Raw genomic sequence first — 18,663 nt, forward strand, 5'->3', positions numbered from 1 at the left:
GTCCAGGTAAATTGTGCTACGGTTAGGCATTTGACCAATTTGACTAGCACGGTGACATTTGTCAAGCATTCTTTTTTTTTTTTCCAGTGATGGATATATGAAAGCCATGTCAGCTCTGGTTAGTCCTTTTATTTAAGGCCAAAGGCACAAAGGTCAAGTAGGTCGGACCTTGGGGACCTATTAGCAAAAACCAAGGTGGAGAGGATAACTCCCACATGCATATTTCAAAGAATACTTATCAAGAACCTAAAGCTGTTCGGAATACTGATGAAGAAGAAAAAACCTTGAGAAATATTTTTACTGATACAGAACTGTCATTGTGATAATTTCTCCCGTCAATACATTTGTTATGTTTGTTATGTTTCATACTTTGTGAAAAGGATCTTTGTTGAGTTATGCTCTCAATTACTGTGTCAACAGAGCTCATTGCTATCCTCTGCATTCTTTATTTTATTGTTATCCACCGAGTTTGATGCAATTGCACAGGTTTCACACAAGTACCTGCTGCTGTATGGCTACTCTGCTAAAATTCTTAATACAAATAGAGTATCATATCAGATTTGAGACACCAATGACATGATGGCATATTAGTCGGCTATCGCTCCATAGGATGAATATTGTAACATAAACACAAGTGCCCCCAAAATTGTTATGATGCTATTGCAACCCAACTATGTATGTGACATAGACTTCAACATTTCACCATTTTGGTGGTTAAAAAAAAAAAATGCTGTGTTGAATGGTTAAAAAAAGTACCAAAGGAAATCAAGGCCATCTCACTTAAATGCTTCGCCTCTGCATGAAAATCAGCTAGTCAGGAAAACAGAATCAGGCACGTTAACTGACTGTTGCAGAGTGGACATTTGGAAACAAACAAACAAACAAAAAAAAAACCCACTTATCTATATCTTTACTGGTAACTGGTAAAATCAATTCCCTGGTGTGATCATTTTCTTTTTTCATAAACTCCATATCAAAATCAATATTGTACTACTCTTGGTGGCTATATGGTTGGTTGTGACATAGCCAGCCCATTATAGTCAAGTGGTCGTACAAGGAGGACACTCAACTCTATAGGCGTCTTATTTCTGCAGCGAAGCGGGATTTTATTTCACTCAAGCAATACTTGGTGACCGTTTTAATCTTGGACCATGAACTGGTGACCTTCATGTGACAGCTTCATTTGCTGACCACAAGGCAGACGGGCAGACCAGGGTTCTATGGTCACTGATTTATAATCTACTAAAATAACAAAGTAACTATTAGAAGTTATCAACCATAAAGAAAAAAACAGTTTTGTGCTGAAGCATTAAGAAATTGAAGTATAAAAATGAAATGAATATGAAGTGAGCAAACGGCATGGGCAATAAAAATCAAATCAAGTCAATCCATATACAATATCTCACTAAAGTGAGTCCATCTTTCACCTTCTTGGGTAAATGTTTGTCAAGATAAACAACATTTTGCTAGAATGGAAAGTGGTCAATGTGCAGCTTGTATAACCTCAAACAGAACACAGCTGTTAGTGTGTGTACCAAAGTGTGTACAACCCCAAATTAAAATGTCCAAATTATGGCAAAAGTGTCAATATTTTGTGTTGCCACCATTATTTTCTAGCACTGCCTTAACCCTCTAGCACCTGAGACCTTGTAATGCTGACTCACATAAAACCAGGAAGGAAAAATGCCTAATTGGGCCCAATTTGGACACTTTCACCAAGGGGTGTGCTCACTTTTGCATGCAGTGATTTAAGCAATAATGGCTGTATATATTTTTGGGAGGAGATAGCATAAAGGCTGTGCACTGACTATTTACATTGTAGCAAATGTCATTGTGTTAGTATTTGAAATTTGATTTGTTTTATATATAATAAAAAAAATGCAGATGCAATGGCAATATGATTTATTTAGTTACAAGGTAAATTGACAATCTATACAGCAGTTGCGTTAAGACACAAGTCAGGGTATGAAAAATCAGCAATAGTGATGAAATTCAGTCATAGCTGGCATGGAAGAATTATTATTGGCCATGCCATACTGCCACTATAAGCTTTTAATCCAACGAAACAAATATGCATTTGTGTGCCCTCTCTGGGTGAATGGATTATAGATTATCGCTGCCTGGCAGCATATGATGCCAACAGCGATTATTGCTGTATGTTGAATAAAGCAGATATCACTGTTTGGGAACATTTGGCACCAGGAACAAGTCCAAAGTTGGTTATGCTTCAGTGTTTGACACACACATTTTCTTTTGTTCTATTTAATGGTAAAATGTCGGTATGGTAATTTCACTGTTGTAACAGTCAACTCAATCATTAACTGGCTCAAAACGTACTTTGACTTGGCTCCTCCTCTGATTGGACTTTTGTTGAATTAAGATGTTAGTCATACTCTTGGAAAGACTTGCGTACGCATCAAGATGTGCCATTACGGGAAAAAAAAAATCACCCAATTTGTGTTACTTTTGACCCAGCAATTTTACTTTACAGAATGATTTTACATTTGAATAAAATTAAATATATTTCCATATTTGTTTTGTTTTGTTCTGTTCTGGTTCTCAAACGGAATATTGGCATTTCCATTCATTTCAATGGGGAAAGATGAGATCCAAGTGTTTTGAGTAATGAACTTGACCATGCAAGAGATTAAACTCATAGTTCAAGGAACCAGGTATCACATTATACTCGCTTTTGAATGTGACCACATGCATAGTCACAGGGTGTTGCCGTATTTATGTTGGCGCTTTTAATGTTTTGTTGTCTCAATTGTGTCACTCTGCAGGTACGCTCAATGCACACAGCACCGTGTTCCATATTATTAATACGAGCTCTCGCCCTCGAGCTATTTACCAGGGCTCTCTGCTATCAAGCCTTTAATTACTTAATTATTCTTCATTGGGCTCAATTAAAACACATTAGACTCTGCTGCTTCAAAAAAATCAACTATTGCTGCGACTGAACAAAACACAGGAGAGTCAATTGCGGCCAGCGCTGTGTTGTCTGTTAGCAATAAATGAGATTGTGTTATTCTCAGGATCAAAGTCTGATTATTATGCTAAAAGCAAAATATAAGATTGACTTTTTGAAAGCACTCAAGCACCTCCAGTTGGGAAATGGATTCACATATGCAGCAATCACCGCTGTGAGCGCACCTTCCCCAAACAAAATGACATTTTAGAAAAAAGAAATGGTTTTCTTTCCGTCTTCATGCAAGTGATTTGTTGTGCAATGTCACCTTACTCAACAATAGCGGATCAGGTTTACATCATTTCACACAGCCCCTCCTCTCCATGCCTCTATCTAAATCAGCCAATTTATTTCCAAATTGCATGTCGAGTGTAGGTGCAAGGGCTTATGGAACTATATTAAATCAATATACTCCTCAGATATATTTATTTTGAGGAGGCTTTAATTTTTTTTCCCTCTTTTTGATGATATTGAGAGTCATGAAGGACACTCTGTCACAAATAGGAACCCTGTATATTGATGGGAAATAGATGGTTGCAAAAAGTGAATGAGGTGGATTAATGGGCTAAAGAAATGCTTTATGGTATCCAGACCTTGACTTTTTTTCTTTTACTTTAATACTTGCCTGTCAGCACTTTGCGCTCTCTGTAAATTATCAGTATCAGCAGCATACAACCTGTCACCAAGGGATGCCATTTAAATGTGTCTTGCTTTTGTGGACAATCATGAATAAAACTCAAAAGCCAAAGTCATATTTGGTATGTATTTTTATTGCTAACTTAAATGGGAGTTCAAAGTAGTCAAGAAAGTAAAACCAGAACACACTATATGCACGTGGCCGGTGTGCTATATATATAGTGTGTTCTTAAGAACACCTGCATAATCTAATGGGGTGTGACAAATTCAAACTTTACAAAGATGTCCACTTGGTCATTACACATAAACGCACGATTGGGGTTAGAAAGCAGTCTCCAAGTGCCCACTTCACATCGGCCAACTTTACATCATCTGTAAGTGGAGAGCTTGCAGTTCCTTTGGAATGTACTTTACATGTGCTGATCTCCTGCATGGGCTCCAGCGTGTCCTTGCAGAATGTAGACTGGTCGTCTCTCCTGTGCTCAATTTAAAAGACAAGTGAGGAGCTGCTTCTATTGGTCAGGAAACAAGTTAGCTGTGTTCGCTCCCATAATGACGCAAACACCCAATTCTACCTGAAGAAAGAAGAAACGTCCGCCCATGTGCACAGTTAGACTAGACTTGAAAATAGGGCCCATTGTGTAAAAGTACCAACATAGTTTTGTCTTCATAGTCCACTAGCCTAATGCTAACAAACAAAACTAAATATCAATGGAGTAATTATTGGCAACTGCTGTAAACTCTTATCATTTGAACACAAATCTAGCAGTAACACATGTAGACAGGCAATATAACCACATCTACAGGCATCATTTTTCATCCTCCACGTTGCTAGTTGAAAACTTTACCCAAACATATACTAGAGGTCGAGTCATTTATAGTAGTGGTGAAACTTTTCTTTGTTTGTGTCTGCATGGCTGTATTATACTGCCTCCCGGTGGCCAATCCATGCACACCAGAAGAAGCCACAAACTGTTGAATTCTTCACATTGTATGTGATGATGTTATTACCATATTCTGCATTTTTTTGATAAAGCACACAATTTTACAGTTTTTCTCTTATTAAAAATACATGTTGGAAGACTTTTTATTTTTTTTAAGGCTGGTACAGAGTGTTTGTAGTCACAGAATGAATTAAGGCACAACTGTATTGTGCCTCATTTTCATAAAAGTCTATAATAGGGTTTTATGTGAGTGTTATAATTCAGTGCGCTCCAGCGCTCCTGGTTACAATTCATAGTTGGGACTATAGGCAGTGAATGAGTTTTTAAAGCACTGTTATGGCTCTTTGCACAAAATATTTGAACACAGCATTGACGGCTCGAGAGAATTTCAGGTTAACTCGTCAAGTGAATTCCAAATCTTATGACTGTAAATGTATGATAATGGCAGGTTTGTATACCTTTTCCAGTCATGTTTGCCATTTGACAAAACAGACATTGTTTTACATATGTTGTCGTTATTGTTACCATAGCAACCAAGTGAACCAATGAGGAAATGGTGTGGTGGAACGAACGCTGTGCTGTGAGTGTATGTGTGTGTTGTGTCCGGAATGTTGTGTAGAAAAACAAAAACCACAAATATGATTAAGTTCATTTTTACCACAGCTCTCTTTTTAATATGCTCTTGCATGTCTTTGACCCTTCTGAATTTGCCAAAACATGCAACACAAAGGACTTGGATTAATTTGTTATTTTTGCTAAAGTCATTGTGCTCCATCTTAAAGCACAGCATGTTTCCCCTGTGTGTTTGTGGCACCTTGAATGTCCTTAACCAGCACTAACACAGGATAATGATGGTGCTCAACAAAAAGGGGAGATTGGTTTTGAATTATTAACAAGTTAACTTTGTAGTGGCGGTACTTTATCCCAGAGGACAAACATCCCCAAATGTTTGCAAAATATAATTAAGCCGAGGCATCTTTAAATGTCATTGCCGCCTGTGCCATGTTTCAAATTGTTCTGCATCAACAGAATTTAACGAGATGGCGAAGGAATCCATTTCCTGCAAGCATGTGATAAGCTGCACATACAGTGGAGTACTTTCATTGATTGCCAAAATAAAGCATTTTGTATGCAAATGGGGGAATGGAGTGGCTAAGCTGATTCAGCCTCATGGACACCAAATAATGGTCTTTACAATTAATACTTTTACATGCTATCCATTGAAGAATTCATCTTTCATTTAATGGCTCGAAAACATTTACACGTGCCCAGAAAGAAGGGGAAAATAGAAAAGAGAGGAAAATGCATTGCGTTCCAATGGATTAATAAGGGAGCCAACAACCAAATAAAGCCGTGCATCTCTCCCTCCCCGGGAGTGCGGTCCCTCCGTTGTCGTCTCATGCTCCTGCACATTTTGGATTAACAGATAATCTTTGAACATGAAGGAAGGTCTGCTAACCCTGAGGGGGTGCTGTGTAGTGAGTGAAAGGCAGCACAGGATTGGAGGCAGCCATGCTTTGTTTGGACGTAATGTCCTTGTCTTTTACTTGTAAACATGCCGCGCTTTTTGTTGAGCCGATACGACCTTAAATAGCCCCGCTCCAGGTTGTGTTGCCGGAATGAATAGATAAAGGACAGAGGGTCAGGGATGGGCTCTATTAGATGCTTCCATTTGGGATCCAGGAAATAGCCTGATTCATTAAGCACTGGTGCTAATGAATCTTTTATCCTTTTGAGTCGCCCCCTTTTTAAAAACCCCTACACAGAGCATGATCATGCACGTATTTAAAACACACGTTTGCATTTAGCAGGTAGCAGTTGAACTGACAAGCAATTAGATTGGTGAAACTATTCCATGGGACAAAAAACGTTAGGGGCAACTGTACTGTGCTGATAAAATATCAATGACATCATTGATCAATCGATTTTGGCTCATCATTAAGATTATTATGCCATTGTTGATGTAAATACCTACTTGCATACAACATAGGTTCAGATTATATATATATATAATTAAATAAAGTAAAAGTTCTAGGGTCAACAAAACAACTCAGCATTATTTTTAGCGCACTTTAAAGTAAAAAAACAACAACCAAAACGCTAACCACAGCTGACATATACTGTAAATAAAAATTTAACATAACCTAGTTTTCAAACTACAGTCCATGCAGGAGATTGACGCATGCATAGTACATTTATTTATAAACTGCAGGATGATGTAAAGATGGTATTTGGTCTCACTTAAGTTACTCTGAGGCTGTGGCTTTGAGCACATCACATAACCAAAATTACACTAACAGACATGCTGACCACTAGGTCATTAAGCTCCACACATGCTTGTATTATCATCCCATGACTGACCGATATGCAAGAAAATTACTCTGGGTTGCAGGATTAGTAGTGGTTGGTATGACTGTAATAGTTAATAGACAGAAGCGATGTCATTAGCTCTATGATCTCCATGCATGTGCTTTGTTTGTTTAACAGACTTTTCTTGTGTCCCTTTGATATGGTGGATGTTTCCTTCAAAGGCATGCTGAACACCCCTCTGGCTGCTTCTCTCTGAAAGTTTGTTCTTCCAAAAATTGGATAATATTTCTCCCAGCAGCGCAGACAGCGGAAGCATCATAATGGAAGCTTGTCAGACTTAGCAACAGTAACTTAAAAGTCTTTAGTTCCAATTTCAAAACTTCAAATTGTACAGCCAGCCTCTGTATATTAGATTCTCAGACTTGTTTCCAGGAACTCCTTACAAGGGTGAAAAATACTTACTGCTTCTACGAACTGATGATGATGATGATGATTGTGAGGATTGGGCGGAGGACAAAATCCCCAGTCTGCTGCCCAGGCTGGAAATTTTGTGCTTGAGAAGTGTTTAACTGTGAAATCCCAGTCGGCCCTCGGTGGGGAGTCTGGTCCGTTCCCATCGCCCACAGTTTTATATACTGGGCCGGCCGGCAGAGGCAGGGTTGGGTGTTTGTGTCTTGAGGAGTATGTAGGGGATCAATAGGATAGTAGCTGGCCTGTTAGACAGAGGTAAAGCTAAGCTAGCAGAGAGCGAGTCAGGTGAGATAGTGAGCGCTGCAGCTATCTGAGCAGGAATTATCCATGACACCTGGGCTCTCAAGCAGCAACCCTTAAGCACATGATTTGGGATCAGCTCTTTTGCAGGAAGGCACATTCAGCACATTCAATTGCTGGCATTTTGCTCGGTTTGCTGTCCCCTCTGAAAACAAATTATTTGTTTAGAAGGGCTGTTAAATTTGTACGCTTACATTGTTCCAGCTAGGTGAATTCAATTCTGTTTTGTTCCATCTTAAGTTTCACTTAGTTGTCAAAAAGACGTAGGAAATAAATCTCTTCTCAGTCGTTGAGTCGGGCTCATGTGTTTTTCTGCACCACTGAGTTGAAAAATGTTCTTCCTTTCAGGTGATAACATATAATATCAACTAATCTCCTTTTGCAGGTGGAGGGGTGTCAATAAAATAAATACAGCTAAGAACAAATGTGCCATCTCTTATCTCTTTCCAATCGGGTGCTTCAAACAGACAAGCAGGCTCCATTTTGCTTGTGAAACCCAGGGTTGAGATGAACATGTTGGCTTACAAAAGGGTAGCAATTATTTATTGTAGATCTAATGATCGATACCGATGTTGCAGCATGTTGTTGGGAAATAATGATACCACGGTTTATCTTGCAGATGGAGGCCCATTAATCCAGTGTTATGGAAAAATGCAGATAAAATTGTACTGAATATCTTGTAACAAGTGCCATCCATTTGCAATTTGACAGCCAGGGAATATACATTCCTTTATAGATTGCTTTATTCACCTCAAATCCCTTTTTCGGTAGATGTCAATGATTGGTGGATTTGAGCTAAACTGTCCAAATTGGGCCTGAAGTCCCACAATTATGTGTGGCCTCCATCATTTTCCCGCATTGCTTTCATCGACACCAAAGCTTCACAGATTGCCACGACAGATTATTTTTCTGGTCCTCTTCTGGTGGATGTTAGAGATCTTTTTCTGTGTTCTTATACACGCACGATATTTCATGTTGTTATTTTGGATGAGACATACATTTACAATTTTTTTTAGCATAGGAGCATCATGTTGGATTTTTCTACCTTTTGTTTAAACAAAGGCAAACAAGACCAGTATGGTTTGAGACGAACACCGTCTTCTGTTTGTTTTTGTACAAGGAAGCTGACCGAGCAGAGACTCAAGAAGGCTTTGCTTGGACATCCCTCCATCGCACATACTTGTTGAATAAAACATCTGTCTCGCAGCACAAGCTAAGAGCAACAAGAGGTTCATTTGCAGAGATGAAACTGACCCCCCACCCGCCCCCACCGACGCCCGGGAGAGTTTAGCCTTGATGCATTTAACACCGTCCCCCAAAACCTGCGTTGACAAGTTATCTGTGACCTGTGGTGAGAGCCGAAATAGATGCAGTGAAAATCAATCTCTGCCTCTCCTCTTGCCTTGAATACCAGCAGAGCAAACAAACAGGCCTAAACAATACAATATATAGCACATATCAATTACACTAAATGCCTCAGTATCTATACTTCACTGTCCCAGGCACACAGCGGCTACAAGGCGCACACGCTGCTGTAAGACGATAATGGTGCTGCATTGTTCCTCACCATCTGGTGCGCTGATAAGGCCTGCCTGTGCATACTTGATAATGAGAACAGGCAAAGGAGAAACTGAGTGTTAAACATTTCCTTGGCCCATGAAAAAGGTTCCATTAAGTCCACTGACCCCAATTGAATATTAATGAGCTAATTAACGGATTTATTGTTGTGCACAATTCCTGGAGGGGCAATTTTTTTTTTCAAGTGCTATTATTTTTTTTCTAATTATTTTTTGTACTTTTTTATAATTGAATCTTTGTAGCTGCCAGCATCCTGTTTGTGCCTTGGTGACGAGAAAAAAAAAATGGAATCCCTAATTTCTTCCTTAAGTTTGATGTGACTTCGAAATCGACAGTCTGTTGAATACCGGAGTGCACAAATTGTAAAATATAATGACACAAGTGGACAATATTGCTCGTCTCCGTAATGGAAATGCAAGCAAATAAAGCTGTGGTGTTGGATTACAAATGTGCAATTACGCGGGTTAGTGCAGTCTGCATTGCATTCGGGGTTTGACAAAGGTTTAACTGGACGCAGACAGCTGGTGTTGATAGATTGCATAATCAGCTGATTTAAAGGATGCACTGAAGCAGCCCTCAGTGGACAGCTGGAGAGCACAGCCAGCCACCACCAACCTTGGTGTGATACTTTCGTCCACAGTACTTAGGATTTACGCTGCAGAAGACAACACTCGAAAGTGTCATTGTCGCCATTCTCACATTCTGCTACTATACAAAACCATTTCTCACTCATTTGCACTTACGTCCTTGATTTTTCTCGCTTGTCTTTCTTTTTTAAGTTACAGATTCAATAACATGTTACACAGTGAGAATGAGGTGTTGATTCGGTGACACTCAAGCAAGGATGGGCAACCTTGATGACTCGCATGTTTTTTCCATTTCCCTGAAGGCCAGACTATAAACATGCACCCCCTAATGACCCTTGTGTCAAAGGAGAGTTATTGTTATCAAACCAAATGTATAATGACAACATCGATTCAATATACAGTTTTAATTTACTTTTCAAGGTCTTAATGATTGTTTCCATGACTGAACAGGCTTGCATTAAAAAGTCAACCTTATTGCAGAACAACACGTGTACAGATTTTTAATACTACTAGCAATTATTTTGACAGCAGCCAAATTGAATCTGAACTGGTTTTATGTGTCCCTAAGTGTATTTTTGGTTTCGGGTTTAAAAAATGTCTCAATTTTTTGATGATCTTGCTCCTATTGATTTACATCACTAAAGCCTGATATTTAAATAAGGGTGTGAAGACTTTTTTTATAATCCACTGTAGACATCATGAAAAAGGAAAATGAATCATTTAATTATTACCGGTGTATTATTACCATGAATCAAAAAGTGTTCTGTGACCATTCAGCAGGATTGGGCTGAAGTTCCCCATGGCCATGAACAGGATAATCAGTGTAGAAAAGGGATAGAAGGATAAATCAAAAAGGCATTTACCAAGAAGATACATATACGTATATGTTTGGCAATCAATAAAAGCTCACCGTCCATTCACATAAATATCTGCCTTATTTTGACTTACAATACAAAATGTTCTATGTAGTCTTTAGCATGTCATTTTGATAGTAGCAGTCGTCCTTTTTATTCTATTTTTCATGATACCAATGGCTCTTCTTTTACTCTTATCACATGAAAGCAAAAGCAATCTTATAAGCATCAATCCCTTGTGATGAATTCACCAGTATAACTTGGAGTAATGAACCCATTTCTCCGTTGTATGGAAATTTGGTCTCATTACAATAATTTTGCCTGATCCACTCGCCAGGCAATATTAAGAGGAAGGCCCTACAGACATAGGTTGGGTTATTGTACCATACATCACAAAGTGCGTTAGGCTAATAAAAGCTGTCAACAATGAGGCCAGAAAGTTTGTTCTCCTGGTCCGCTCGGTTCATACATCTCTTCCCAAAGACTGACGAAACGAATCTCAGCAATGCAACCAATGTTCTCCTTTTCCAATGCCTACACAGAGAGGATTGATCTTGAACCTTCGATATTTGTAATCGACATTGATGCCGTAGAAGGGTTTAGTAGTCAATTCTGTCATAATGCACCCACAGTTGAACTATTCATGAAGTAGCGCGACACATCTTGATCCACTGAGCAATTAGACAAATCCTACGAGCTGAAACAACCGGTAATTGGAGCTGGTAACATAAATATACAGAAAGGGAGTGAAATCAAATCAGCTCCAGACTCAGCAGTCGGACGACAATTTGAAACAATGACGACAATTTGAAAGGATGATGTTCACTCTTTCCCCCTCAAATAAACTTCCTGTATTATTCCAATCTAATCCAACCAAATATACATTTTGCCAGCCAAACTTTTCAAAAACACAGCTTTTAACGACATCATTTTTTATGACCGCATTTAGACATGTGGGGAATATGGATCTCATTTTCCTGTAACTGACATGCCTTGATGGAGACAAAGAGCATACCCATATGGCCGGCAAATGGAGTGTCCTCTCCGTTATGAAGAACAAATGCAGAACAGAGCTCAAAGATTGTAAGGTAATCGTTGAGCAAACTGCACGTCCAAGTGAATGTGTGCCACTTAGAGCCTTCTTTTCACCGAGCTTCAAGGCGCCAAATGGAGCTCTGGAGATGGCTTGATGGCTCCTGCAACAATCAATTACAATACATTCCCCACCCTGTCTTGGCACTAATAGCTCCTGTCTGCGCACATGGCGAAACATGCCCAGTAAATATACACTGTTTTCCTTTTAAATGTCTTATAATATGCATGGGGTACACAGAGACACACTAACAGGGAGAGGTTGAACATCAATGCCTAAGAAGCAATTCAGCCGAATTTCTCAGTCAAAGAAATGAGAATGGAGCCGTTTGTGGCTTTCCTCCCATTAGCCAGATTGAATTACTGTGTTTTACTTTTAAGAGCCATCTGTTCTGCTTTAAGTCATATTTCTAAATCTGTCATGTTGTGTGTAAAAAGCTTCTCTGATGGGTAGCAAGAGATATGCTTGATATAAAAGGGGGATGTTTGGTGGGGTTGGGGTGTGCAGTCTAATTGTGACGCACAAATGCTCTCGGTCCAGTCATATGTGTCGCTTGAGGAGCTGAATGGCACACTTTGACTTCATTTATTCATCAAAGTGAAAGCAAAATTGCAACAGGGCCATTTGTGTTTGTTTCTCCGTATGTTAGAAGGAATTCACTTCTGGAGGATGACGCATATCGTGACGTAACTGGAGACTTACACCGAGATGCGGGAATGAGATTGAAACTGCAAATTTGTTAAATAAATTTGCATTCTGACAAAGGTGAAAAGCTTTAGCATTGTGTGCCTGTCAGGCCACTGCCGGGTTCATTGCAAATGTACCATTTTTGATTATAGGTAGTGATGAGCTAAAACCTCAGATGCCACATATTTATGCTCTAAATTTGGTTCCCAAATAAAAATATAAATTCTTTGGAAATTGAGTATTCTTAACTGGAACAGTGGAATGTAACGAAAACTATTAACACACATTCTCTGCCTTTGGCAGCTTGATAAGTCAAACATCCATTTTAACAGGGTGGGCTGGCAGTAAATGAGTTTTTAAGATCTTGTCTCAATAATATGTGGTTGGTACTTAGGTAAGTGAATAATGCATAAGTGCAGTCAGTCTCTCAGTCAGACCCTGCGCAATGGCATCACACGGATTGTTATCCGTGCACAAATGTGTGCAGTTGTTGTGGTTTTTCATCTATTTAATAAAATATTTGCCACTAATTTCAATTTGAATTATCCAGCAACTGTCGGACTACCACCACACTATACTTCAGAATATATTTTAATGAATAACTGTGAATAAATAAAATTACTTTGATGTCTCATATACATCTTGTTAGATTTATTAGACAAACAAACAAACAAACAAACAAACAAACAAACAAACAAACAAACAAACAAACAATGTCTGACCTATATGTTAGCAGACTACATACATCCTGGTTCTTGGATGATGACCAAGACAGAACCGTTGTTTGTTTATTTTGTGTCGGGGGAACCAGCGTATTGTAAGTCTGCAATCAAAGTAAAAAATGTTTGAGCACGTTGTTTGTGTTGGGTTATCGGTTGATGTTTGCAGGATACTTCCCGCTTCGTAGGGGATGATGTAAGATGATGGGAATTCATCCTTTTTCGGTCTGGGGCCCAGTGAACGTTACATCATGACTATCATGACAAAACGAGACAATTCATTCCGTGAACAAAAGTGGAAAAGATCATGGCGTGACAGAAGAACCCTTCCTGCTTGTTGTGAATGGGCGCAAAAGAAATATAAGTGGCCTTGACTCTGTTTAAAATCTGAGAGGGATAATTACATCTTCCTGGCTTTATCACCGATGGAGTGATTATATGAAGCTGCTCATCCCGGTGACACGCATTCTGATGGGAGATTGCTCTTTTTCGTTCAAATGGGGAAGAATACATTGATGTGTAGATAGGAGCGAGAACAAGAGATGCTAAAGTTGGCGAGAGAGATAAAGGAAGGATGTGGTTGTCTCAAAGGATGAAGTACATACGTATAAGATGAGGTCTCACAGAAATGCAATATGAAGAGATTATATTTCAAATGCTCAGCAGAATTAATTACTTTGTTTCATCCTGTATTAGTGCTGGATCTAAAAGACCTTTTCCATATTAATTAGACAACTGTCAGCTTCTTGAAGTAGGATATTTGAAGCCATTGCAAAGTCTTTTAGGATTGTACAAATATGGACCGCCCCTCCCCCCTCCCAAAAATGTCAGATGTAGTCATTATTTTGCTGGAGAGCATTTGCAGATACTGGATGTTAGTCAACATTAAAAAAACATCAGCGCTATTATTTTTACAGTCAATTTTCACCATTTTCAAATCCATTCCGACAACACATTCACTTCATTTAGGATATGATATGTAACACAACGGTGCATATGATGGCAAGGACTATGAATGCGGAGGCCAGAACCAGCACCTTTTTTGCCACTCAACCGTCTCCTTCCTGTTATAAATCCTTGATGGGCTCCAAGTCAGGACTACAAGTTAATCTAAAATACCAAGAAGGCTTTTAATTTAATCACTGCTTTCAGGCATCCATTTCTGTCATGTCGTGTTCTTTCCACTTTCCAATTTGAGATGTGGACACTATGTGATGGAGGCCAGAAGAGTGTCTGGTCTGCCACGCCGTTGCAAAGTTGGAGGCACGTGCTTTTGCGAAACAAACCATTTTCCCCCCGGCACAAAAAATCCCGAACAACCTCTTTGAGCCCAGCAGGCCTTGCACTGTCACAGAGTCACACCAATGAAATGAATGGTCCACAGACTACTCCATTATTTCTATATACCAGCCTTCCATGGCAGACTAAAGGCCTATTATTTGAAGGACCGCAGCCATAGGAACTTATTACACGTGTGACCTTTTAAAGCCTTTCACTGTGATGGATCTCAGGTGAGAAATTACTGGAATCAATTTTTATCTGAAAGCTTGATGCTTGCTTACTGGCCCAGCCTTGTGTGAAAGAGAAAAAATGAGTGAGTGAGAGAGGAAGAGAGAGAGAAAGATGAGGGGGGGGGGGAGACATCCCCTTGACTACTGGAAATGGGCAACATTTGAAGGTAACCCAAATGCCTTTGTATCCTTTGGTCCCAAATTAAAAGAGACTTTGAAATGGATGGCTGGAGGGCGTGCTGTATAGTATTGTGCTTCATCAAGGTAGAAATATAAAGACAAAGGTTCACATCAAACAGAGCATCCCACTTTGTGAGCTATTGAATTTGCTAAAACACAGATGGCAAGCTGCCGCAATTAATTCATCATATATGAGGCAGCCTTCACTTGCAAGCAAAAAGTATAACACTGCAACAGAGATAATTTGCCACCAGAATAATTGCTTGCTCTGACTAGTCCCAGCTTTGGACCCACTTTAATGTAACTGATTTGAACTATGGTTTTCTTTTTTTTTTTTTTTTTAAACTTTATATTAGATTGACTCAGCATACAGTACAAATGAACACATACATCCTCATTAATGCCGGAGACACATCAGTTTGTTTCACTCAAAAGCCCCCAAAAATGGTGGCAAAAGGAGGAAAAAAAAGTGGAACAAGACACAGTTAAAACAGACCACTGCCCAAAAGTGCCCAGTTTTTGTCAATCTGTTTGTTTGCTGGCAACGCAGCGTAAATTGATGAATACGGTACGTTCTGTCCCAAAAAGATCAAATACATTTCTTTAACCTGAGTGCTGTATTTGTTGTATGTGTTGTTTCATTGTGTTGCTAATAAACAAGAGAAGTGTTCTTAGACTTTTTAAATAACAACAACAACAAACAACACCAACAAAACATAATGCATACTTGCATTGCTGCATAGCTTTTTCCACTGCCTATTGGCACAAGACCTTTCCTTCTTTGGTTCCGCTGGTCCTTGACAAATGTCAAAGTCATCCAGGAAGCCGCTTTATCCTGCCTGTGCCCACATTTTCAACTGCTTTTGTGAGATTTTGCTGGCCTGTACCATTTTAGTTGAGAGGGAAAGGGATTCCAAAATGTTGGGTCATCCAGTATAATGTGCCAATTCATGTAGTGCTTATGGTATCCACCAGCGGACATAAGGCAAGATGCTTTTAACTTTATTGATTCACTACTTGGCCAATTTTACAAAATTTGAAACTGAATTGGACTCAGATGACCACACAACAGCCAGGAGCCCAATTCAGTCAATAAACCTCCTGTAGTTAATCCTAATTATACCAGGCCCATGACAAAACTTTTAAATCCGTTGGATCTGAATCTCTAAATTTGGATGTTTCACATTAGGTACACCTGCACCATCCAATTATAAAATGAATTCCAATACCTTTAGCCACATATTGTCGTATCACTAAGAAGACGGAGCATTATCGTCTTTGTAATGGCAGACTTGTTTTCCAATTCGTGACCGATTTCTTATCGCTCAGGACAGAAGTGGATTTGCTAGAATTAAAAAGACTGCGATGATTTTGTTTCATTGTTGGTATGACCTCAATACACCGTCTATAAAATCACAAGATGCCATGAGCAACAAAGTGGCAGCAAGGAAAGAGAGAAAAAAAAATCTGCTATACCTATGTGTCCTTTCGAGATCGTCAGCACATAAGAATAATGTACTCACCTATTTGCACTAAAAGATGAAAATTAATGAAGTTCAATTTTGTATTTCATCGGTGACTGCAATAAACACAAAATAAGCTGTAAATAAGCTTTTGAAAAAAGCTGATTACCAAAGCAATTTATTGCCAAGCCGAGCAGGACTGTGCTAAAGCGTCGAAGTGAAGGGGCCCACATTCCAAATCTCTTCTCCCCAGAGCTTTTCTCTTACGGTGTTATTAGCTGGCCCGCTTGCAGAGGGGCCAATCAGATCAATTTAACTGTGTGAATGTTGCTGTGCTAACAATATCAACCATTATACAGATAATAATAACCACCCAAACAAACACATCCCACGATACACTGCATCTCTTTTTAGAAACCCAGAGTCCAAGCAGATATATGCACAGCCTGAATTTCTTCCTGTCAAAAGGGACTTTCCCCTCACAAAGGGCCTGATTTCTTAAAGATTTACACATACAAAAATGAGGGCAAACCTAACTAACCTGAGAATATGTGGGAGCTGATTGACAAACTCTGCAACCCTCATGAGAAACTAAGACACGGAATTGAGCATCATAGGGTAAAAAAAATATTTTGAAAATCATCTACATGTGCCTCTATACACATGTCAAACTGCTCGTCTCAGTAAAAATATAGAAAATGTAATGCAAAAAAAATAAAAAATTGAAGCCCCCAAGCAAAAAATATAAACATCTTTAGAGTGCTACTTTGCGATACGGTAAAACGCCAAACGATGCGACGGAGGAGCCAACAACTTCCAAGAAAAAGAAAACTGCATTTAAAGGAGAAGTTCAAGTGTTCTGCTTAAAATTCAGGCTTATCGCTCCAGGTGGTTCTCACACACCAAATTCGCTCTGTGTAATGTGGGGCGACAGGTTCTCAAATGAGCCAATGAAGCCTTCTAATTTAGCCCAAACCACTGAACACCTTGCTTCTGCTTCTACCATCCCACCTTTGCGAAACACATTTTCTCCAATGACGGCAACCAAAACAAAATTACCCAGTAGACTGGACACAAGTAATACACTTCTAGTGTCCTCTTACCCTAAGTTGGGACTTTCTCATTGTGTTAACAGTTTTGCATCTTAATATTTGCTTGATAGCAAATACAGATTTTTGATGGTGGTAGTTTTCCTTCAAAAAAATAAACACACCATGGAAATGATTGAACTCCAAGACCTCCTTCTGTCTGCTGTTTGTCCAATAGAGCTCAAATGGCAGTCACAGACAGTTTAATGAGCAAACTGACCTGACGCAATGGAATCATTTGGGGTCTGTGGCAGTTATGTGTGATCAATATGTCTCCGCTTTGAACGTCAGCCATGTAACTTGCTGCCTGAATACTGTCAGCATCTGGAGCAATATTGGACATAACAATGCCTTTGTCATCCAAAACATGTTTCAACCTAACATTGTAACATTTTTGTTCCCAAACTGATGGAACACAGTAGTGCTTTCAAATGCATTTTTGTATGCACCAAAATTGGCCCCAACAAGGGAGGCATTGAGGGATGAGCGAGTTAAAAAGTCTGCATACCATTTTGGAATATGAAATGAGGCGGTGATGGCACAGGGGAAAATGCTATGTGGGGAATTTTCACAGTTATATAATGTCAGAGAAGAAAACCATGCGCTTCTCATTTTGGTCACTTATCCCTCATTGTAAAGGTCTGTATATTTCATTGCTGGTGCAGCAGCTTAGGGGATACATTTCAAAGCAGCAAATAAAAATTGGCTAAACTTCCAAAATTAGCACTTCAAAGTCAAACATGATTTGAAGGGTTGGAAGCAGTGTGACTGTGAAAGTGAGCGTGTGTGTGTGTGTGTGTGTGTGTGTGTGTGTGTGTGTGTGTGTGTGTGTGTGTGTGTGTGGTTGAGCTGGTGTACAGAGTTCAGCATTAGGCCTTAGAACCAATTTCTAGGCAAATTGGTTTCATTTAAGAATGAGATCACAGAGTAAGCAACCCTCTTTCAGGGCAAGTTCATGCATCCATCGCCGGTGATTTCCGCTTCATATGCATTGGCCGGGACTGGCTTTTGGACGCACAATATGCATGAGGCGTGTACAGCCCTGCTCTAAATTCATGATGTTTACCTGTGAGACAAAACACGGTCAGCAACAATTCAGGATGTTACTCTGTAAATTCCTTTCAGTTGTGTAGTGAAAACAATGTTAATCATAGCCACATACAACTAATTGCCCTCCACTCTTGCTTGCACATCAAGCTGGCCCATTTGGCATCACTGGAACATCAGTGGGACTCTCAGCTGTTGTAAGCATTTCAACATAATTTGGTACTTGA

This window comes from Syngnathus leptorhynchus, chromosome 3, assembly GCF_054491065.1.
Source record: "Syngnathus leptorhynchus isolate UIUO chromosome 3, UIUO_Slep, whole genome shotgun sequence".
NCBI classification, from domain to species: Eukaryota; Metazoa; Chordata; class Actinopteri; order Syngnathiformes; family Syngnathidae; genus Syngnathus; species Syngnathus leptorhynchus.